The sequence below is a fragment of the Phaenicophaeus curvirostris genome, chromosome Z (assembly GCF_032191515.1).
Source record: "Phaenicophaeus curvirostris isolate KB17595 chromosome Z, BPBGC_Pcur_1.0, whole genome shotgun sequence".
NCBI lineage: Eukaryota > Metazoa > Chordata > Aves > Cuculiformes > Cuculidae > Phaenicophaeus > Phaenicophaeus curvirostris.
Genome location: NC_091431.1, coordinates 5,688,576 through 5,712,733, shown reverse-complemented (window position 1 = coordinate 5,712,733; position 24,158 = coordinate 5,688,576). Strand labels below are relative to the sequence as shown.

The 24,158-nt window shown below is 42.3% G+C and overlaps 1 protein-coding gene and 1 pseudogene across 1 annotated transcript in view; both read left to right on the top strand.

The window, feature by feature from the left end:
• LOC138733261 (uncharacterized protein KIAA1958-like) overlaps nt 1–15,800 on the top strand; it is a 42,799-nt gene extending 26,999 nt beyond the window's left edge. Inside the window, exon 3 of the transcript XR_011339395.1 lies at nt 15,755–15,800. The gene's annotated coding sequence lies outside the window, so the exon portion shown is untranslated. The remainder of the gene's footprint in view (nt 1–15,754) is intronic.
• A 1,331-nt stretch (nt 15,801–17,131) lies between these two features.
• LOC138733453 (uncharacterized protein KIAA1958-like) lies at nt 17,132–17,998 on the top strand (annotated as a pseudogene).
• Nucleotides 17,999–24,158: the final 6,160 nt, after the last annotated feature.

Sequence of the window (24,158 nt, the reverse complement as noted above, 5' to 3'; positions counted from 1 at the left end):
AGGTATGTCTTAGGTGTGTTGCTTCAGAGTGGGCTATTTTGTGTGGTAATTCCACAATTATTCTTGTCTCTGAGGAGACATATTGCTGCCTGTGGATATGCCATGTTGTAAGCAGGAATTTGAAAAGCTACTTTGCACTAGTGCTGTGTAATTTAGCCCCAACACATACCTTGGCTCCTTTGGTAAGAGCGAAAAATGCTCTTTTGTTACACAGAAGAAAGAGACAGGCACGCCTGTGTTTTCAGTTTGAAGGTCATAAAAAGGTTTTCCTATGGCTTCTTGGCTCCAGATATTATCTAAATTGTTTAACACAGCTTTAGGATGGTTTATGCTGATGTCCAGACCACGTGCTGAGTGAGGCAACGTCTCTGATACCCTTCACTTAGCAGCACACATCAGCAACTTTTCCTTGGTGTGTAGGGGGACCACAGCTTAATGAATCGCCGTTTGTATTTAGGCCATGGGAGGGCTATTAACCCACTGGGAAGGAGATTTCTGATTTAAACCACTTTGATGGGTTTGTTTTATGCTGTTAGGAGTCACTGCAGCTTATCTGACAGTTGATGACTGAGTTGTTTTTAACTGTCTCCCAGTACTGTGACTGCAGGTGTCAGACCTGCTCCACCAGCAAGTTGCAGTCACTCGGCAGTAGTGTGTGCAGCTTCCCTGGTGCTAAGACACAGCAGTGTGGCCAGGGGCTAATCCTGTCAACTCTTACAAGCCTTCCTCTTTGCCTAAGCGGAGGACTGGGGTCTCTTACCATGGCTCTTGATACTGAGAACCTTTTCCCATTAAATCGTAAGGGCAGTTGGTAGAAGACCGTACTGCTCCTGTCCAGCATAGCTGGCAAGCTGGTGTTTTGTGTGGAGTGGTTTACAGTGAGGCTTTGCAGGTGGCTGGCGCTGCTCTGATGATGTTGTGTTCCAATGGTAAAAGCTGAGCTTTTATCCTAGAGTAAGTCTGTGATTACCGTAAGATGGGGGTAGATGGCTCCAAAATAGGGCTCGCTTTTTTTTATTCCTTTTTCCCTTCCTTTTTTCCTGCCACTTACCTTTTTTTGATCTGGTGTTAGACCTCTTTAGTGAGTCATTTCAACTCACTATCCCAGCAGAAAATGCAGCCCAAAAAGAGATAATTTTCTGCCAGATTACTGAGTTGAATCTGCTCACGAACTGAGGTGCAGAGCCAGTGAGGGAGATGGAGGAAAGCATTCCTCTACCAGTATCACAGAGTCATTAGCCTGGCTCAGCTCCTGCAGCCATGGAAACCCATCAAAATGCACAGGCCTGCACACAGCAAGAAGGAGTCTGCACCAATATTAGCACAGGCTTTCCCACGTGGCCTTTTCATGACTCCAAACCAAGAGTCAGAGATGGGGATTATACATCGATGTCACAGGGCTGTTCTGGATGCAGCTGTGCTCTTGGATCTGTTCATGTGATTGCACATTTACCTAGGCAGAGCTGTGGGCACTTGAACAGCTTAAGCTCTGATTTATTAGTCTCTCATGCATGTATTTATGATACTGTGGCTTTGCACAATATACGTTTGTTCATGCCAGTAGTTGGAACTGAAGTCTGATATCTGGGTGTTGCAAACTAGGTGTTTAATTTTCAAATATGTATTTATGGAACAAAATGTATTTTTAATTGTAGGAGAGTCAAATACTGTTGTGAACTACATTGTAGACTAGATTACAAGGGATATTGAAAGTAATAGCACGTACCTTGTTCATTTGCATAGTGCAATAATTCTGTGATAGCAACATCCAGGATATTGACATACAGGCCATTCTGACAATGGGAGCAGCATCCCTGTTGCAATTCTCCTTCATGAACAACATCAGTACTTTCGAGCTATTTTATGGTTTTGTTTTTTATAGAAGCTGATGCACACTGGTATTCAGTCTGCAGTGTAGTTGCCCTTTTAGAAAGCTGTGTAGAAAATGAGATGCAAGCAACATGTTATATTGCTGTGCGTGCTTGTCTCAGATGTTTGTGACTGGATCTTGTTCTGCAGTTTGTGCAAGCAATGTGGGGTGGGAAAATGGGGATCAGGAAGAGCAGGTGTTGTGTCGCTCTAGAGCCTGGGCTGTCCTAAGGACTGAAACAGCCTTAAAGGAAACTGAGATTCCTGTTGCACTAGGTTTCTCCCTGTCCAGCTTATGCTTACCCTTTCTTGTCACCGTGTCTGAATACATCCCGTTAAGTGCATTGACTGACCTGACTAGCACACGTGGTGTGTGGGCTGATCATTCCTTCTGACAATGAGCTGCAAGTGACTGTGATTGAATGGTCTTCCCCAACATCCCAGCTCCTCTCACTGTTCCTGATCCTCTAATATTTACCTCTTCTGGTATCTGCACCGTAGGGCAAGGGGAGCACTTTGTGCAGGGCTGCTCTTGGCTGAGAGGTCCCTCCCTGCCTATTAAGTGACCTTGTGCTTTGGGGATAACGTGCTCAGGGTGGACCACCTCATGTTGGGTACGTGAGGTTTGTGTGATACTGCATTTCTTGTGCTGGAAGCACTCTCCTTCTCCTCTCCTGCTTTTTGTAAGAGCGTTTGCAAATCATGAAATGAAATTAAATTCACTCCTGTGCAGAGGATCAGGCCCACATCTGGCCTTCCACTGACATCCCCAAAATAGGACTGAAACGACTGGTCCTTAACAGTAGGTTACTTCTGGGCTCACTTAATCGTGGAAATGTGTTCATCTCATGCGGCATGGGCAACAGGGCATCTGGACCCCCTGACTCCCTGAATTCCCAGAGCCAGTGTGAATGTGTGGGAAGGAGAAGAGCTTACAGGCCACAGAAATGTCATTTGATTTGCCTGAAATGAGCCAATTCATGCCTCTGGGTGAGGGTTAAGGACTCAGCTGTTCACTATGAAACGTGGTGGAAAATGGGTCTGTACCTCTTAAGTTTTTCACAGCTGCTAAACATCGATGTGAAGAGATGGCACCATTGCTGTCCTTATTCTTAGGAGAGAGGATGTATTTTCTTTCTGTGCTTTCTTGTGTGTGCTGGATCTGCACTCTCAGTTCTGATGAGTGTGAAGAAAAGGCAGTTCAGCATAAAGTACGGCTATATCCCTAGCCAAAAAAACTTGAACTACACTTCCTGCTGATGGTCCCCATGCGCTGGGTGTGACTTGGTGGCTGGGGACAGTCCTGCATCACCTGTTGTCTCCTGGCACATCTGTTGGCTCTGTGCAGAGCCATCATGGGTGTTGCTGCACCACTTTCCAAAAACTGAGAATCTGGGGATAGCTTGTTAAGGACACACCTGTCAGCCAAGGATCTGCATACCAAGAATGGGGAAGGCCTTGAGCACAACTAGATGATGGTGCTTTTCCTGTGGACAGCATATGATGGATACGCGAGGCTGCGCTCTGTCTTCTCAAGGGTTTTGGAAGGCTAAGGGCCAAGAGGGACATCGCTACTCCACCTTTTTCACAACAACAGAACTTCAGTCACGATCGAGTGGTCTTTCTGAAAACAAATTGGATTTCTCTGAGCACCCAGCAAGCTGCATGGTTGCACTGCTACCGGCTCCACTTGTGCAAACCAAGTGCGAGCCTGTTCCTCCCTGCTGTGCTGTCTTTGGCCAAGGCCCTGCGAAGCTGTCAAAGATGTCCTCCAGCAACTCAGCCCTTCCCGAAACCAGCAGAGAGGGATTTGCAGTGCCGAAATGCTGGAAAACTAAAAAAACCCACAGCTTAGAGACACCTGTGAGCGTATTGAGACGTTTGACACTAGCCATTCACTTGAACATGTTCAAAGCAGTGGTAATGTCTAAAGCTTTAATTCCTAATCTGATGGGGTGGGGGGGAAATGTTTGGCCCAAACTTTGCTTTAGCTGAACTAATGGGTTGTAACACAGTTGCTAGTCTGTCTGTCTCAAGCAAGAAGTCTATTTCCTCTGTTTTCTCACTGAATAGGTTTATGTTAGTTGGCAATACAGACAAAATTCTATTTGTTTTATTCTACAAATGCCATTAAATGAGTTGTCTGTGCATTGGAAATGGACTTAATGTTTCAAAGGAATTAGGATGCTTTTGCCTAATCTTTTATTCTTGTGATCAGCATTCATTACACAGTAGTCAATAGTATCTGAAAAAATCAGTACCTTTTAGGATTTCAGTTTGATCTTTTGTAATTAATAGAGTTTTTGTTCACAGTGGTTAAGAGACTGGTGAGGTAGGTCCTGTCTTTGAAATACAGTGGGGTAGAGTTTCAGTGGGAATGAGGAGAGGTGTTTAGCTATTTCACAATGCTTCAGGAATCCACCTTTGTGTTTTTTTGGTTACTACTGTTTTACACAGTCCATTAAGTATCACGAAAATAATGAAACAGCCAAGTGAAAGGAAAAGAAGAAAATGTAAATTGTTTTGGAAAATAGTATTGGATTACACTAGAAGACTAAACTCTAAAATTAATTTTACAGATATTACGTTTGACACATCAGCTCTTATTTTTATGAGCAAAGATGACTCTCTAACATTCCTCATGCCTAGAATTTTATCTGCTTTCTGAAGCTGTAATCTTGCTGAAACTGCCCTTCTTAAATTTTCTCAGCTGGCCTAAATCACGTGTAACCTTATGTAGTCCCTCGTCTGCCCAAAACTGCTCCTGCCAGGATTCCTTCTTCTCTTCTACTATCACACATTTAATAAAGTAAGATTTCCAGTCTGAAAAGAAGCCAGTGCAGGAGATGCACTTCAGCCTCTGTGTCTTCAGCAGTGGATGTAAGCTATAGATCTAGAATGCAAGGCAATAGTAATTGGCTTCAAAAGGTTTTTGATAATTTTTGTGTAGGAAGACTAATCTCCTAGTGTCTCTGAGAGTGAAGGTGCACTAAACAATGACTGAAGTGTAAATTGCTTTGTGGAGGCTTTTGTTTTCTGAACGGTGCTTATGGTTCAGGTCTTGCAAGCTTTGCCTTCTGCTGGAGCTTTGTCTGTAAGCATCTATCAAGGCAGGGTTCCTGATTGAGTGGATGTGAAATGCAGGTGCAAAAGTACCCAGAGCATTCAGGGCTATGCAGACAAAACATGACATAAAATGCCTTAGTGGAGTCCGCAAGCTGGTGAGAATCTGATTTTGCTCCCATTTATGTCAGTGCCTGCAGACCAGATGGTGCTGCTGCTGGAGAGAAGTTGGTGCCAGTTCTGCAGGGCACTGTGAGAAATACATGATTGTGCCACCTGCTGCCAGCCAGCTTGGGCTGTTAACTGCACGAGGCTTTAAACACATGACTAGCCCCCCACTGGATCAAATGGGTCTAAATATGCAGGAAAGGACATTGCTTGGCTGTAGTTGCACTGTCCGTGTTTGTTTTTGTCAGCATGACCCATCTACCTGAGATCCATCAGCATAAGCCAAATTATTCAAGATGGGTAGAACAAGGAATGGTAAGATAGTGGAAAGGCAGTAGGAAAGCTGGCAAACACAATGGATGTTTTTGTCTTTCTTTCTAATGAAGGCGAGCATAATCCTTATCCTTTAATATCCTACTTTGTTTTACACTGGAATTAGAAAATCTTTTGCATTTATTTTAATTATCTGCTGGCTTAACTCTGCCTTTTAAAACCATTTTTGCTATGACTTCCCTTAGCCTCATGGTGATCAGTGCTAGGGAGAAACAGCTAAAGGAAGGCTTTTATCTTTCTCTGCATGCAGTGTTTAATCTTTCTAATCTTTTGATGTGACTGTGTCTTCTCCCATTTTGTAAATTGACAAGATTAGCACTGTTTCTCCCAAAACAGCAGCTGAAAAACATGTTTTGCTTAAACATAACCAAATTTCCACCTAACAATGTGAATTCTCCTAAGTGACCAATTCTTTCTCAGCATTAAACCTCTCTATAAGGCTAACTTCCACTCCCTGACTTTAATGACAACTCAGCTTTTTTAAGAAAAGGTTGTAAAAAAGTAGATTTTGTTAATTCTTTTGTTTTGTTTTATAAGAAAAAGATTTTGTTAATTCTTTCTTTTTGTTTTATAAGAAAAAGATTTGCTGTCTTGCCAAATATTAACAATAATAATATTAATAATATTTCTATGCATCGTGTGATTCAGTGATGTTGCCGTTGAAATTTTGCATGTTTTCTAGATGTCCTGACATTTGTACATTTATGTGGTACTTGTAAAAATGCTAAGCATTGCTGCTATGATCACCACCATTTTAGGTAACTGAAAACTGTACTATGAAGCTGTGCCAGTTAGGGGTTTTTTTGTGTGTGTCATGGCAAAATGCTGCATTCTGCTTTTCATTTTCTGTTTTAAGCCAGTATTTAGTGCCTTCAGTAGAAGGAATCAATATGTGGTGGTAAATTGGAGGTGGCAAACTTCTAATATGTTGTTTTGCACGGATGATCACTTACCAGCTTGAAGCTTAAAAAAAAGCAAAGGTGAAAAAAAAATAATCTTGAGCTCTCCATCCATCTTTAAAATGTTTTCTCATTAGTTTTCATTTGGAAAAGAAACCCTATTTAATATAGCTAAAAAGAAGCCATCTTCCCCCGCTACACCCACAGCAGCAGCAGTATGCCAGCTATGAATGTGAGGGGTACAAGAGAATGGGTGGTACCCAAATGTTCCTTTTGGTGATGATCCAGTGATTAGCCAAGGCTGTTCATGTCATTGCAGAGCATGCTAAAATGCCTTTAATGAAAACATTCCTCTGATTACCATAAGAAACTGTTAACTCTCGTAACATTTCTGAGCCTGCTCTTGTAAACAAGTGTCAGCCTGGTCAAGTGGTGGATTCCAGTCCTTGTTCTGCCTCTACGGAAGCCACACGTTGCTGCCAAGTGAGACTTGGATGAAGTTCAAGCCCAAGACTTTTCATCTTGTTCTTTCCAACTGCGTTCATGGCAGGCAAGCCCTGTTATCAAAATTTTGACATTGTGTTTTCATTTCCTTTTACACTCTCTGTTTAGAAACTGGCAGTGTAGCAAATACACACATGCATTCATTTTGATTTTGATAAGATTTTGACAAGCCAAAATTATACCATACTGTAATCATACAACAGAAACAGACGGGAGAGAAATGTGAGGTGTTCAACTGTCTAGCACTTTTTCTGAGCCACCAGGCATGGTCAACTATAACTAGGTTGGCCTTCAAAATAGTATTTTGTATGGAAAAAAGAAGACTAACCATTGGTTTTCCATCTCTGCTGAGAGGTGAAAGCCTGTGACACATCTTGATAAGAATTTTCAAATCAGAATACCAAGTTATGTTCCCCATCAAGACAATTTATGGCCTTTGTAATTTAAAATACTTCCCAGAAAAAAAAAAGATGTTCATGCCAGTTTTCTCAATGTAACTGCTTCTTTCTGTGATACCTAGAACTTTTACAGAAATCAATATTAAAGGGCACAGCCCAGAACAAACTGAAAATCAACCCATGTAGTAGGTTGCAAGCCAGTTCCCCACAAACTGCTGAGCTTGAAAGTCCCAGCTGAAGATCTAAACCTTCCCCAGGGGATTGGGATGCCTAGAAGCCTTTTGCAGCACCTCAGTTCCTGTCTCTTGGAGGGAACAGGGCTCTGTTCAGAAATGTTAGGTTCTTTTATTGTCCTTTTAAAGCTGGTAACTTCTTCAGGCTCCTTCTGCCACATCAGAAGCCAGCTGAGACCAGTTGCAGTGTATTTCTCCGTTGTTTTGCTTGTCTGCTTACCATTTACACATAAACTCATGCTTCCACTAGTGTGAGTCAAGAATTTTGAGTTTGCGGAACTCCTAGTTCTAGACTTACATGGTCCTAATAGTAAATATGCAAGGCAGTGATACACAGTAGTATTTCCTGCTCTACTTCTATTTATAGCTAGATCTGAGTTTCCATGGTCCCACCCATTGCACTAATTGTCTTACCAAGTAGTCTTCCTAGCTTCTATGTGCTGGCCCAACTAGCCAAAACCATGCATCAGATTATTGCAGCACAGCAGCTGTTTTTCCCCATATTCTCTTCTATTGTAAAGCTAGATATATCTGCATTTTCTTTAGCTTATATTTGAACTAAGAAAGTGATTAATGTCCTTTATTTAGCACTTTGCATGCTGGAAATGTAGTTACATTTCTTCAGGTGCAGAGCTGGTGTTAGGATTTAGCCTGCTGCTTGTGGCAAGTCAGATGCTCTAGTAGCATATGTTTGCATTTCGCCATGGTTCACTGGTTTCAAGACACAAACTGGTTGATGGCAGTGGTGTGCTGGTTCACATACCACCTTCCAATCACTGTGATGCCTTCAGTATACGTGTTGTCAGTCCTGTAATTGCTCTTGTAATTGCATTTTGTCTGAAGCCCTTTATATTGCAGGACAAACTTGGAAATAAACTGTAGAATTCTAGGCTGTGCTGCTGAAAGGAGCTAGGAATGAATTATCCTTCCAAACCCCTGTGGAATTTGGGAATGTAGCTTTTTTTAGAGCCCTTTGCAAGCCCCAGCTGTAATCGGCTAATTAAGGCAGAGATCTTAGCATGAGCAGTGCTACATATCTTTGAGTCTAAATGCAGTTTTCTGTACACAGGACATCTTACACAGATCTCATGCCCTTGCATTTGGGAGATTACATATACAATGGTTTATTAAGGAGATGTAGTATTTTGATACATTTAAATGCATTAAGCTCTGCAAGTCTAGAATACCTAAGGGGGAGAGATTACTAGGTAATTTTCTGAAAATGTGAGCAAAATTGTCAACTTCAGTCCATTTTCAGAGCTACCTCTTCAACCCCGTTGTCCTCAAATTACCTTGTTTCTGGAGTTGCACAGGGACCTACGAAAAATGAGCAAAAAGGTTTTGCTGCTGTAAATGAGGAAAGATTTCCTAACCTACTCTGAGCACCAGATCCCCAGATGGGTTTCCAGGGCTGGTAATCTTTTTAGTTACCAGCTAGATAAGTTTTGACCCGTGTGGATGCTATATTGGTATTTCTGCAGTGTGCAGTGTATTTTTAAGAACTGAACTTCTTACAGGGTAAGGTCCTTCACAGGTGAAGGAAACTTTTTCCCCCAGTATGGTCAACAAAGTTGTTGCCTGTGCTAGTTGAGAATTTATTTTGATATGGATGGGGTTTGGTTTTTTTTCTTCCTACTGCAAGGCACTCTTCTTTAATTGGGAATGGAGTAAACAAGCATATATTGTACTGCCATCTGCCACACTTAGTCAGATATCGCCTTAAAAACTGCTCTTTGAGTACTAAAGCACCCTCGATAAGAAGAAAGTAAAACCAAGAGGTATTTTTTTTTAATGGTGTCTGAGTTTCTTCCCTTGCTCTGTTGTCAGATAATTAGGCATTCAAAAAGAGTGGGTTCGGTTGTGTGACTCCAGAGGTATTCTGATTTTTATTGCACTTCAGCTCCATTTTTATTCCCTTATGATAATCTTTAAGAAGTCTGGTTCTGCTGCATTAGAAGTTGATTTCATTGTTTACTACTGTTGTAGTGTGACTTTTTATTTTTGTTTTTTAAAGTTTGTGTTGGTACAGCCTTAAACCTAAAAAGTTAAAGACCATTTAAAAGTAATCAAGATAGTCATTGATGTCTGTGATAAGTGCATGCTTTATTCACAGTATTTTGTCTGTTACTAGGTGTAGCAACCAAGTCTCATGTATATAATAAACTGTTTCTGCAAAGCTGGCTGCTTTCTTTAATCAAGTGAAATAATTTACTTGGCATTTCAAAGCACATTGTTGGATATAAAAAGCACAGCACTCTCTCATGGTTTTCAAATAGGACTATCAGCATAGTTCGGAAGTTCCCATAGACCTGTGATGCATTTCGATTAGCAGAGTGCAAATAGGCTCACCAAGAAATAGTTGCTGATATAACCCATGTTTTTCTGTGTTTCAAGAAAATGTTTAAACGATTGCTTAAGGTCTTCCCTGCTCAGGAATGTACTTATAAGCAAGCTTAACTGGAACCATGTGCTCATTTAATCTCATTTCGTTAGACTGAAACCCAGCGTCCTGAGAGCCTTTTTGGATTAAAGAAGTTTTCTTGAATCTGATCTGGTTACATTGATTCCAAGGCACAGTTTGGCTTGAAATTATTTATTTTGCACTTAGAATTTAATCAGTAACGTCCACATAGTTTTGTTCTAATCTTCATCAAGAATAAAATTAAATGTACATCTGAGGATATGCATCATTTAAGGCAGTGGCTTGTCAAGTCTGGATTTTCTGTGTTCAAGAAGTTTTAAAATGAAAAGACTAGAAAACTAAGGCTAATAAGGCCTCTATAGTGTGAAAGCAAACTATTCAGAGTAGAAAAATACCTCGAGAGCTCCAACAGAAGTCCACTGAGCTGCTGTTCATGGAAGGACGACTGTGTTGGAGCAGGTTACAGTGTAGCATGATTTTTCGCCTCAGAGCAACTCATGTACTTGCAATGTTTAGTTATTCTTGTCCCCATACAAAATGGAAAAGACAACAGAACTGGAAAAAAACTCTGCTTTGAATGTATACCCAGGAAATGACAGGAAGAAGCATTGAGTGTTGAGGAGATAGGATACTGTTAACCATAAAGCTATTAAACATATAATACAAGATGATGTATTCATCTGCATTTGGAAGGTGACATCTATGTGTGATGGACACTCAAATAGTCTTGGACACTCAGGGTAGCCGGATGTTCTCACATTCAGAGGTTTGCCTGAGGAAACGAGCAGACAGGTGTTGTCCATCCCACAAAACCAGATGGCTAAACCATGTCCTCTGCAATGCCATCTTCTATGGGGATCACCTTTCCACATCATCTATGTCCTTCAGCCTCCTGGTTCTGCAGCCCCTTCTGGAAGAGAGACTGGTTACACAGTTGGAAATAAAAATGTGGTCGTCAGACTGCTCAGCAGACAAGAAACTGGTCAGGTCATATTAGTGCTGCTGCCTGCAAGCCAACAGGGAGCATGGGCTCCCTGTGTCCCAGCTCACCTTGTGAAAGCCAGGTGGCCTCTAAACATCATCTAAAATCCCTGTTCTTCCTGGACAACAGTGGTACCTGCCAGGAGCCTGTGATACATGTCAATAACTTTGCGGCAGGGATTAGGACAAAAATTAGCAGCGGACAGTTGAGTAGAATCTGGGGATTTTAGGAACATCCAGATATGGCAGAGACCTTTATCTTCTTTATTTAGGGTAGATGTGTGGGAGATTGGTATTTTCGCTTCTATGGAAGGAGGATGAATATAGTCTTAGGCTTTTTTGATGTTGTACCATCAAGACAGTGACTGCTAATTTGCAGCATGAACAGCAAAAGGTGCTGTGGTAGGAATGGCCTTTGCTTTAGGGGAAGAATGCAGCTGTGTAAAGAGAAATCAACTCTGTGACCTCATCAGTTTTAATGGCATCTTACTGACTTGGCTGGCAACCCTCCTCTTCTTCCCTCACCAGACACAGACACAGTGCAAGTCCTGGCCTTAGCATTGAGAAGAGCATTACATCTGATGAGGGAAAGGCTGTGGATGTATCTTCCTGGACTTCAGTAAAGCCTTTGACACAGTTCCTCACAGCATTCTGCTTAGGAAACTGTCAGCCTCTGGGCTGGACAGGCGCACACTCTCCTGGGTGGAAAACTGGTTGGATGGCCGGGCCCAGAGAGTGGTGGTGAATGGTGTTAAATCCAGCTGGAGGCCAGTGACAAATGAGGTTCCCCAGGGCTCAGTGCTGGGTCCAGCCCTGTTCAATGTCTTTATCAATGACCTGGATGAAGGCATCGAGTGCACCCTTAGCAAGTTTGCAGACGACACTAAGCTGGGTGGAAGTGTTGGTCTGCTGGAGGGTCGGGAGGCTCTGCAAAGGGATCTGAACAGGCTGGACCACTGGGCTGAGTCCAATGGCATGAGGTTTAACAAGGCCAAATGCCGGGTCCTGCACTTGGGGCACAACAACCCTGTGCAGTGCTACAGACTAGGAGAAGTCTGGCTGGAGAGCTGCCTGGAGGAGAGGGACCTGGGGGTGTTGGTTGACAATGACTGAACATGAGCCAGCAGTGTGCCCAGGTGACCAAGAAGGCCAATGGCATCTTGGCTTGTATCAGAAACGGCGTGAGCAGCAGGTCCAGGGAGGTTATTCTCCCTCTGTACTCGGCACTGGTGAGACCGCACCTCAACTACTGTGTTCGGTTCTGGGCCCCTCACCACAAGAAGGATGTTGAGGCTCTGGAGCGAGTCCAGAGAAGAGCAAGGAAGCTGGTGAGGGGGCTGGAGAACAGGCCTTATGAGGAACAGCTGAGAGAGCTGGGGATGTTTATCCTGGAGAAGAGAAGGCTGAGGGGAGACCTCATTGCTCTCTACAACTACCTGAAAGGAGGTTGTAGAGAGGAGGGTGCTGGCCTCTTCTCCCAAGTGACAGGGGACAGGACAAGAGGGAATGGCCTCAAGCTCCACCAGGGGAGGTTTAGGCTGGACATTAGGAAAAAATTTTTCACAGAAAGGGTCATTGGGCACTGGAACAGGCTGCCCAGGGAGGTGGTTGATTCACCTTCCCTGGAGGTGTTTAAGGCACAGGTGGACGAGGTGCTGAGGGGCATGGTTTAGTGTTTGGTAGGAATGGTTGGACTCGGTGATCCGGTGGGTCTCTTCCAACCTGGTTATTCTATGATTCTATGATCTCCAGACATTTACCATGCACATTTCAACTTACAAGGTCTGGCATGGAGTACCTACAAACTATCAGGTAATAGCACAGTTGTCTGCAAGGATGTAGGGCATGTACATGATTTGGCAAGCAATGACAATTATAGCTGTTTTTTTTCCTGTGCAATTTATCACTTCGGTGACAGAAGTTTGGCAAGAGGTGTTGTGCCTGTGCAGATGGACATTCTCTGTGATTCTACGGGGTTTTTGCTGCAAGTGTGGCATCAGGTGCACTGAACACAAAGAGGACTTTTTCAAAGGAATCATAATTACTGAGGTGTTCAAGTGCTGCATATTCAGATACCTAGACAACATCCCCTGAAATGGTCTTTGAAAACACCATTGAAAACTACCCTTGCCCTTGGGTGGCCTCCAGGAAGAAGGTAGCAAAAGTGTATTATGTGTGAGGGAACAGGACTCTGAGATTGAGGTGCAATGTCTCTTCCATGTTTATTAGTTATTTGTGCCATACCTACAGTGGTACTGAATCAGGACTTGCTTTCTTTCACAGGTAGCCTAGGTTTTCTTGGTGTCTCCTGGCAGTGTCCCAACACCTCCAGCAAGTCCTCCATGATGTGTTCAGATATCATTTAAAACTCTTACAGCATCATCTGGCTGCTGACAGACAATGTCAAAGAAAGAGCTCTCTGGTTTGATATGCAGCTGCTGGAGTCAGCATTGATGGCAGGATGGAAATACCCATATCTTTAAACAGAGCCCATGCACTGTTACACTTTTGAACCAAGATTCCAGCCTTTTCCAGGACCTGTCTACACTGTCCAAGAATGAAAGGTATAAGCTGTTTACTCACAGATAAAGGAAAGCAAATATGAATTATGCTGATTTAAAAAAGAAAAGGAGAAGCAAGGATGATCTGTTTCCTGCAGGACTGGAAAACTGCATAATTCTTGTTCCAGCCTTCTGGTAATACAACACCCTTACAACAGCTGATATATGCCTGCCATCTCAACACCATAATTCAATTTAATTTTTATTTTGTTATGCTATGACTCCTGCTCACAGTAGCCATCACTTTCTGGTCTGGCTACACTTTCAAACCTTGGAGTAACTCATGCCAATTTTTGAAGTTTCTACGTTTAGGACTACAAGGTGTCTAATGAGAAGAAAATGAAGAATTGATACAGAATTTAATGGGCATCACCGTACATAAGGTATGAAATATCCTTGAATGGCCATCTGTGTATCCTGTTCAAGTGCACTTTACTGTCCCAGTTCAGGACTGAAGTAGCAATATTAACAGCTTGTTACCGTTAGTACTGTCAAGTATCAGAGCTCAGCTCAAACCATATGCTCCAGTTTATAAAATCTGGAATTTGGAGAAAACAGGAACTATAACTTAATTTCCTAGCATGTGATAAATCCTGCCTTGGGAAGACAGAAGCAACTTAAGTCTCTGTCTGCTGTTGTGGTTCAATAAATTGCTGGAGTAATACTGTGATGCAGGAAACAGCCACTGTAATTTTCAGACTGAGGCCTGTCAGAAGTTAATTGCAGTATGAGAACTTCAGTGAGAATGATGCTGTTGTATATTCCAGGCCAAATGACATTGCATGGTTAGTCTCTCTACTTTAGCAGGCCATTTCCCAAGGCCTCTTGGTGCTCTCAGAAGTCCTCAGGTGAGCCAGCAGTGTCAGCCGGTGGCAGCTCATGAGATGGCAACTTCAGAAGCAGACTGGCAAGTGGCTGGTGGGGAAATGTAGTGTGGGGTTGGATGGCAAACAAACATCCTGGCAGTATAAGGCTTTATGGAGAACTGACCTAAGGTTTGCTTACTGGCAGTGGGCAAACAGTGTCTGAACAATTATTGCAAGAGGGTTGCAGCAAGGCTTGCATGGCAATGTACGTTTTCAGACGTGGCCTCTGTGTAGCATGCTTTTTTTCCAGCAATCTTTCTTGAAATCTTCAGGAGGAGGCCCTAAGCTCACAGGGGTCTGCAGACAACAGACTGAAAACTGCAGTTACGGAAGTGTCCAGAGCTCAGAGTTAGCCTGTGCATGATGCAACTATTCAGCGTTATAGCTTATTTTGTTTGCATTGGGTTCTTCAGTTGGATTTATGCAGTTCTTTTACCTTTTGTATGCTGTATTAACAGCAAAAAGCTGCAAAGATATAAACCTTTTTTCAAAACATCTCCTTCTGTATAGTGTTTTATCTCTGTGGCTGCAGAATTGAAGATCAGAAGGAGAAAACTGGCATCTCCCTTCTCTTGAGTGTACCACCTCTTCCCTTTCTCTGTAATGCTGAGATGGTCACCGTGAGGATCAGTAGCTCAGTGCATGGATATTCAGAGCAAACTTTCACAGCTAACATGCCTTGGGCTGCAAAATCCATTAGCTTCAGTCTTGTAAAAAGTAGTCTTAAAGTATAGTGGATATAATAAAATTATAGTGGTATCATAAAAATGTATTACTCTTTCATAAAAGATATTAAGCGTCTGAACATCTATAAAAAGGTTCTCCATCAATCCTCTTTCAGGAACTTTCAGTTCCTGCCTGTGGGGCTGAGGGTCTCCTTTTAACAAATGCATACTACATGTCTTCACTTAACTCACAGTATTCGTTAAGGTGCATCTGCCTTTGGTCTTAAAGCAATAGGACTTGATTCTGTTGTGCCTAACAGAGAGGAGAAAGTGGGCATGAGTGGAAAATCCTACATGATTAGCAGTGCCAGTCCCCATTGCACAGACACATGTAGTGGTGTGACACATCAGCAGCACAGAGCCAGGCTGTATAGAAATAGGATGAGCTTTACCTCTGCTCCTGAGATGGTTAACAAAGGAAAAACTTTTGCCTTTGCCATCCTCCCACTATTTCTGCAGCAAGGTAAAAGATGCTGTGTTACTCCATCTCTGTTACTAACTCTGTGTGTCAATACATTGTAGCTTTGTGACAGCCTTAGGGTGACTTCATACTGATGCCTCTCCTGTAGAATCTGAGCTTTCAGCACAGAGCTGACAGGAAATCATCAGGGAAGTGATGATTTTAAATTCCTCACGTTTTCTTAAAACACCAAGTTGCTCTAAGCCAGAAATGGGGGCAGCATGTCATTAGGACAAACTTTTTTTATTCCCCTTTCTTTATTTGTTTTCTAGTGTATTCAACTAAGCTCAACAAGTTTCCTGCCTTTAATTTTGATGACCTGTGCATCAGCAATGTGAGCCCCAACACTACCAAGGCTACCCTCTATGCACCTAACGTGTGGAGATACTGCAACATGACCAAAGGACTCAAGAGATTACATCACTAGGGTCAGAAAGCAGAAGAATACAGTTTTTTTAGTGGTGGGAGCCCATGGTCAAATTAAGTTATCATAATGCTTGAAAAGAGATGGGATTTCAACACTCTTTGCATCCATATGGTCTCGAGGACCCTCCAGGTTTCTCTTAATAAAGCTGTAACATTTTCTAATTCACAGTCTGTTGTCTTTATGTTTGAGCCAGTAGCTTAGAAATCCAGGGTGGTGCTAAAGATTTCCATATACATAATATTTGTACACAACTTTGGCCTCATGCTGCCATGTGACAAGACTTCCTGCTGTTACTGTAAGGACAGACATACTGTTTGCATGTTTTCTGCTCCCAGAGCTAGACACTGCACCTCATAACATTTGGGGGCATCTCTCTAAAAATCGACTCCCAGTAAAATCAGTATGAGCACCAAAATAAAGACTGTGGCTAAGGGCCAGAGTAGAAAAAGCCCCGCTCACATTTTCATTAGTTTCTCTGTTAGGTTGATCTAAGACACTGGCATTTAGAATAACGCAGCCTAACTGGCAGCCTGACTGCAATACTGACATCTCTTGGCCAAATGGAGAAGCTGCTGCTGCTGCTTCTTTTTCTCCTCTTTCTCCACCTCTTCCTCCTCTTTCTTCTCCTCTTTTTCCTCTTCCTCCTCTTTCTTCTCTTTTTCCCCTTCCTCCTCCCTCTTTGCCTGCAAAGATTCTATATGTAAAAGCACAGGTTATTACACCCATGTGGTAGATCACATAGTGTGACCAAGATATTCATTCACTCAGAAAAAAAAAACTGAGCATTTGGCTCCTTTCTTCTGAATGTGGATTTCTATCCCTAGTGCAAAAGTGGTGCTGGACAGTGAAATGTATCTGGTCTGACTGAGCATCCTTACACCACAGGGTTTCACAGAATCACAGAATCACAGAATAACCAGGTTGGAAGAGACCCACTGGATCATCGAGTCCAACCGTTCCCATCAAACACTAAACCATATCCCTCAGCACCTCATCCACCCTCATTTCATTGCATCTCTTTTGCTTAGATAAACTTGTAGCCTCTTTCTAAGACTCTAAATCTGTCCAGAAACAAAATTCTGGGAAAGCATGGAAGCTGCTGCAGATTTCTTCACAGAGAGCATAGAGGAGCCCTAGAAGAGTCTTCCCCACCTGCAACACGTTTCCTTTGCTGAAATACCTTGACACCTGTTTCCTGTTCCTCTTGTTCCAGATACCAGCCATGAAGCTCAATGAACTCCTGGAGGACTTTCACATCACTGTGAAGAAAATAGGTGTGTCTGACTTTCTAGCCACGTCCCTCCATGCCATCTGTCGAGGCCTGGACCAGATCCTTGAGAATGCCAGTGCCGGCTTCTCTATCACAAGCAGCACCTTCAGCTCTTCCACCAGAAAGCTCAAGGAAAACTTAAGCTCCTGAGCAAGGCTGGGGTGTCTGGTGCCTGCTTTTGCAATGTTGCCTACTGCTCCCTTCCTGATGAGCAAGAAATGTGAAGGATGGGATACCTGGGAGATAACAGCCCTGCTGTCCATGGTGGTGAAATACAACAGCCAGTACCTGAATCTGTGAACCTTACAGGAGCGTGCTGACATATTGGTGACACTGAATTTCTCAAAGACTCCCAGAATGGATTGGGTTTTGCCAGAACACATAGCATGAAGAAAGAGAACAGGGTGAACATAAGCAGAAGGTATTACTAGATCTAGATCTACCATGAGTACCCAAAAGAGCACAAGCTCTGCCCATACTGCCTCCTCTGCCATTAAATCTAAGTACACTGGCCCCTGATGCAGATGGAGGCCAAGTTTCCCTTCTACCTGACAGCGCAGGAGGAGGTCAGTGGCGTGGGGAACATCATGAGGAGTGGAGGATGGGGGCTCCACTCCCTCAGGGGTGTCCTCCCAAAGCTGACAAAGAAATTTAAGTTGGAACACTGTGAAAATGTTCCTTTTGTCTCATTCAGTCAGGCTGCCAGGAAGCTCGTCTCTCTTACCTCTTAACAGTAACTCTGTCTGCTCTCACCAGCTGGCACCCCAAGAAAGTGTTTTGCCCGGTGGCTTTGGTGTGATGTGGAGAGGGTGCGCTGCTTTCAAACAAGAGAGAAAAATGGAAAGACAGGACACGAAATTCTTCCTGACAATGACTGCATATGGTGCGGTCCCATTTGGGGGATAAATATAGCTTGTTCTGCAAAGCAAGGAAGCAGTGGTCTCCTTCACCACTGCCAGGTCTTCCAAGCAAGGAGGTGGTGGACAGCTTCTTCCTCATTAGAGGAAGCAACACACGTCATGGATTTTCCTCCTTAGCAAGCATAACTAGGAGAAAAGACACTGAGTTTGGGGGGCCAAGCACTTTTGAAGCAGTAGCGCCTATGCTTTCTTTCAGAGCTATTGTACAAAAGTTACTCTTTTATGAACCATATTTTTTGATGGTTTACTGTTTTCTCTGCTTGTTTGATGTATTGTAAATGAAGATATTTTTTAATACCTGGTCATTACATTGGATCTGTAAGTACTACTAGAAACTACTATTGGCTTTACCAGGTAAGAAACAAATAGATGAAGTTAATTACAGCATCCCAAAGAACAGCATTTTCAATTAGTCATTTATAAATGGTGAGCACGTAACTAAAAATCAGCAGTTTGAGGCCGTCCAGGTTTTAAGACATCTTAACAGGAGCTTATACCACAATTCAAATGCTCAGCATCTTTAGAAAATGAAAGCACTCTAAGGTGTCTCAAATCAGGCATCCAAATGATGTAATTTTAAAAAATCAGTGGTCAGTTGTAAAAATAATTGTCTTAAGCTTCTACAGCTACTGCTTGGTCAACTTTCTGTTGAGAGGAAAACTTAATTTCAGCTGGATGTGTGGCAACACTTTAAGACACAAAAATAAACCCCAGAAGACCTAAAGCAGAGTTGGGGATGTGAAATTTCGCAATATGCAATCTGCTTCTATTCTAATGGAAAGAGGTGGCTGGGGCTTTTTTTCCACCAGATTACTGGAGTGTGAGAGGATTCATGAGGTTTTTCAAACTCACTGTAGAATCACAGTGTCGGTCCACTAGGTGCATAATTGCAAAGATAAAATAACAACAGTTGTACTTTTTGTAAAAAAGCTTTTCCCTCCTCCAAATTACTTGAATTATCTTTCTTTTTTTTAATATTAGTTTTATTTGTGGATCGCTGTATTGTAAAATATAGTATTGCTGTCTTTTAAGCACTTTTGAACCACTTTATTTTAATTTTAGGAAAGTAACTTGCTAAATATTGAAACACAGAGTAACACCAACTTTAGTATGGGGAACACCTGCTGGGAAAAATTGCTACCTACAACCCTGACAGGCTGTGGACATTATTTCCCACTTTCAGAGAGTTTTGTTAAGAGATTTATCCTAGGAAGCCTTGGCAGCATCAGCTGGAGGAGGCAAGGGATGTTTAGGCTTTCCAGACGGAGTTATATGATGGAAATACGAGCTTCTACCAAAACAGTTTCAAGTTTGCATTGCGGGCACTGCTCCCAGAGACAGAAGTCTATTTGTCATAATTTTTTTTTGTTTCATGGGCAATGGTGAGGGCATTCCCTGTTAAGAAATACCATTCTGAATCCTGCAGAGCAAATCACTGAGAAAAAAGCAGAATCAGGGCTGGGGTAGTGTGTCTTTGAAAAGAGCAGGAGAAGGTCTTCTAAGACAAACAATTTTGAAACCTGGGTTCACCCAGAGTATCAGACTCTGGTAACTAACGAAGGAACCTTTTTTTCAGAGGTGTTTTGCTGCTGGACCTCCTCCTGCAGTCACTGACATCAAGCAGTTCACAAACTAGGATGTTCTGGTGTGTCTACTGGCAGTAGAAGGAATCAGGAGGAGGTTTCCTTAGGTACAAATATGAGATACAAAAGCCCAGAGGCTGCTCCTCTAATCTCTAGAAGTTTTTACCCTTAATACCTTTGCACAGTAGACGTAGCTTGTTGTAGTTTGAGCTAAAGCAGAATTAGCTTTCTGACTTCACCTAAGTCTTATCTTACTAACTTCATTTTCTGAACGTTAACTGCTTGTTTTTCAGATAGCGTTTCTCTCTAGAAGCTATAACATGGGACAATGGTATGCAGAAAAGCCATTGCTGATACTCATTCCTATAGTAACCAAAAAAGGCCATAACTGCAAGGAGGGGTGAACAGGACAGGGGACCCAAATTGACCAACAGATTATTTCATTCCATATGCATCGTATTTGGTATAAAACTGAGAGAACATGAGGGTCTTGCTGTCTTCTGCGATGGCCGATGTCTAGTGAGGACCTTGTCTGTTCACTCCTGATCCCAGATCCATGCATTCCTGAATCCAGTTCCTGAGCCCAGCTCCCTCCTCACCTCAGACTCTTTCCTTCATATCTGCTCTGCACCATTTGTAGTGACATATAGTCATTGATTTCATATATTTGTATATATTTATTGTATTCTAATTATTTTCACAATTATGATTATTATTTCATTAAAACTGTAGTTTTAGTTTCCCACCTGCAGGTCTTTTTCCTCTCTTTTTAATTTCCCCTTTCCCTGGGGGTTGGTAGAAGGGAATTGGGAGCCCAGCTGATCAGTTTTAGCTGCTGAAATAGTCCAGGCTGGATCTAAACGGTAATATAGCTGTATTTGGTGGGTCAGGAATGTTTTGTGGTGGGCTCCAAAGCCCTGGTCCTGTGGCAGCACAAGGTGGAGGGCTTTCTAGAGAAAGCATCAGCTCCCTTCTCTGCCCAGGTGTCCAGGGGATACCTGGCCTTGCAGAAGAGGTATGCACATGCCTGGTGAAACCTGTGTTTCACCTGTGTGAAAACAACAGCTTGTTCCACGTATTAGCAGAGGGAATGTGTAGAGCAGTAGGACTTCTTTAAGGCACAGTGATAGGGATTGCTGTGGTTTCCCTCAACAGCATCAAGGCACTTGGAGCAGTGGCTGTAACTAAATGGTACTTCTCTGCTCATACATAGGTTGTTTGTAAGAGTCAGTAAATATCCAAGGAGAGCATTCAGCTTATGTCCAATATCCCAATATCCTCCCAAGGGAGGATAGTTCTTTTTCCATGTTTGGCAAAGAACTGAATATTCTGCAGTGAAAACTGAGTAAATCTCCAGGGTTGGCTGGTATCATACAATTCAGACTGACTTTGTGGTCCTGTTCTTCTCCTGCAGGGGAATCGGATACCACAGAGGAAATGCTCACAGTGCATCAGAGTACTATGAAGGGTTTTTTTCAATAGTGACATAAAGAGTGAAAAAGAGGAAAAAATGCTGAGTTCTTTTGTGAAGAAGAGTTGGTCTTGGTTTTGTCTCATGGTATGTATTTTTTCTTTGTTTAATGTCCTTGAGTTTGATGATTTGATGTTTCTTTTCTCACTTATGAGCAGAGTTTGTTCTGAAATAAAAGCAATATCAGCTTTATAAACTGTGGAACCAAGATGAATAGAACTATTACAGAAATCACTTGGATATAGGGAAGAATATATGATGTTTACAACTGTCAGTTTTTGTCACAAGGAATGTTTTCCTGTTATCCAAACTTATTCATGACTGAGGGTCCTTTTTTTTCTAGTAGCTCCTCAAATCCATGATCCCCAAACCTATGTTTTAGCTACCAATATTTAACTTATTTGTCTTATTTGGCTCAGCATATAATTTTCTGTATTCCCGCACTGGTTAATGTGCAGTAATGAGACCAGCATCATATTAGTCCATTAGTTTTATCTGAAGAAGACATTTTCCTTCATGAAGCAATTCCTACCAAAAGGTAGAACAACAAAGTGAAAAGAGGCATGATACAACGTGCCACAGGCCACAATGTAGATCAGAAGCAGGGTATGGCCTTTGTGTCAGCCATGCCCACTTGTGTCACCCCTCATCTGCAAGGTCACTATTGATAAATGCAACTCCTCTGGGGGTCCTGTAAGAGCCAGTACTGAAGAATCACCTATCTCAAAAGAAATTTGGGATGCATCAGGAGCAGTGTTTACTCTTTTTGAATATTAGCAAGTAATCAAAGGCTTAAAAGGACAAAGAAACACAATCTTTGCATCACTGGCCTGGCCCAGTTTCCAGCCAAAGCAAGTATCAAACACTCAGATTACAAGTAGATTGGTTTTATAGCAACCTTGTGCTTCTGCAGTGCATTGGAGGGCTAGCCTGTGAGTTTTGTTTCCAGACGTATCACACATGCTCATCTGTGCTCTGTCCTTGTTAAGAAGGTAGCTCTTGCAGACTTCCTGCCAGGCATATATTATTTAATGGGTGTTTCTTGCACTCAACACCTACCTTGCTTTAAAATATCACTCTTATTGCAAAATCAGAGCACTTAGCAAATCCTGAGTTGATCGGGTTTTGTGGGCCATGGAGATTACCCTGGCACACCATTATTCCTTATCCTGGGTTCTAAGTTAGATACAATTATGGTTCATTCAGAATTTGCTGTTAATTGCAGGGATTTTTGTTTTGCATTCCCTCCTCACTCACCCCACACCAAACACATCTATGATTTGCTTATCCTGATAGGCTACAGAATTATGCCCAAGATTATTAATGTACTGCCTACCTGAGTGACTAGCATGCTAAGACTTCAGGGCTTATGATTTTGAGGCCTTTAAGGCTTTGTGTCAGCTGTGCCAGCTTGGGCACCCCTAATTGCTAGTTGTTTTGGAAGACCTTGGAATGGCTAATGACCACCAAAGGGCAACAAGGGCACATATACCTCTTTCCTCCTTAGGGTGGGGCTCTGCACGTAAGCACGTTATTGCAGACAGACCTGATTCTTTAGTTTTAATATTCTTTGTCATCAGGATGTAATGATTAATACAATGTCTTCCTACAATCTCATGTGCTGGGGAGGAGGCAGACAGCGCTGTTACACAGAACAGAGGGTGAAGTGGACTTAGTGTGTGTGCGTGTGTGTGTGCGCGTATCTTCAATTGGAAATATGTCCTCCTGGCAGCTGAACTTACAAGGGCATGGAGACAGAAAATCATCTGGCAGGATGCATTTAGTCTACTTGATTTAAGTTGAAATTAAGTGATATTTCAGTTTTGCTCCAAGAAAATGTTCTTCTCAAGCCAATGTAAAAAATAAATTTAATTCAATTAAGCAAAGCATTCCACTCTTTGGAATGCTTTCAGTTAATTAGAACATTGATTTCAGACCTTAGCTGCTTAATCCTATTTTGAAAGTCACTAAGCTTTTCTGAAAAACAAAATAAAACGAATGCCACATACCACAGTCCCGAGCCAGGCCTTGCAGAATTACACCTGCACATAGGCAAGAATCCAAAGAACCTTGCATTTGTAAACCACCCACGTTTCCTAAGGACTCAAAGGTGAATGAGAAAATAGTAACAAATACAAATATTAACATATACATTCATAGAGCACCTTGTGTGGCATGATTTACAATTAATCCAGAAAACATAACTAAAAGCTCATCCTGCCACAGATGTTAGAGAACCTATCAACTGTAGAAACATGCAGGTGTTTCTGCAATGCAAGATGGGCAGACTTCTTCTTGAGGCACCTTAGTGCTGAGATCTACTAGGCCCAGAGAGTAGGTAAAAACCTATGAGACCAGGACATCCTCAGTATGTACAGAAGAGAAGGCAGCTGACTGGGCCATTAGTATACTGAGGTCTGAGTTCTCACCTGCACTCTGCACACATAACTAGATGTCCTTCACACAGCAGTTCCCCTTTCTGTGACTCAGTTTATGTTTCTGTTCAGCGAGGAAAAAAATAGCAACATCAGAATCAAGCAGAGCACCAAGGCATAGTTGTCCATCATCGTCTGACTACTAATAAGAGTAAAATGTTTCAACCGATTTACCTGCAACTGGAATATCTAAGTCACCAAAGTATGATACCTCCCTGAGTTTTGAATTCTTTTCAAATCTAGACACTGAAAACAAAAGAATTAAGGCACAATTCCCACCTGTTATGTGAAATACCAATATTAGGAGATGCAGGAAAGCTACCATTTGCTAGTAAATAATACATTACTTGTAGAACTGGTAAAGAACCACAGCAGGGATTCAGTGTTTTGCTTTATTCCTCATGAAAATGGTCTCAGTTTTGAAAAGGTGTCATAGTTATTGGGGACGGCAAGGTGCATTTTGTAACTCACTGTAAATATTATTTATGTGGATATTTCTGAAATCAATTTGGCTGTCAGACAGAAGGCTGTATAATTTACAACATACTGTATGAGCTAGGAAATCCCATT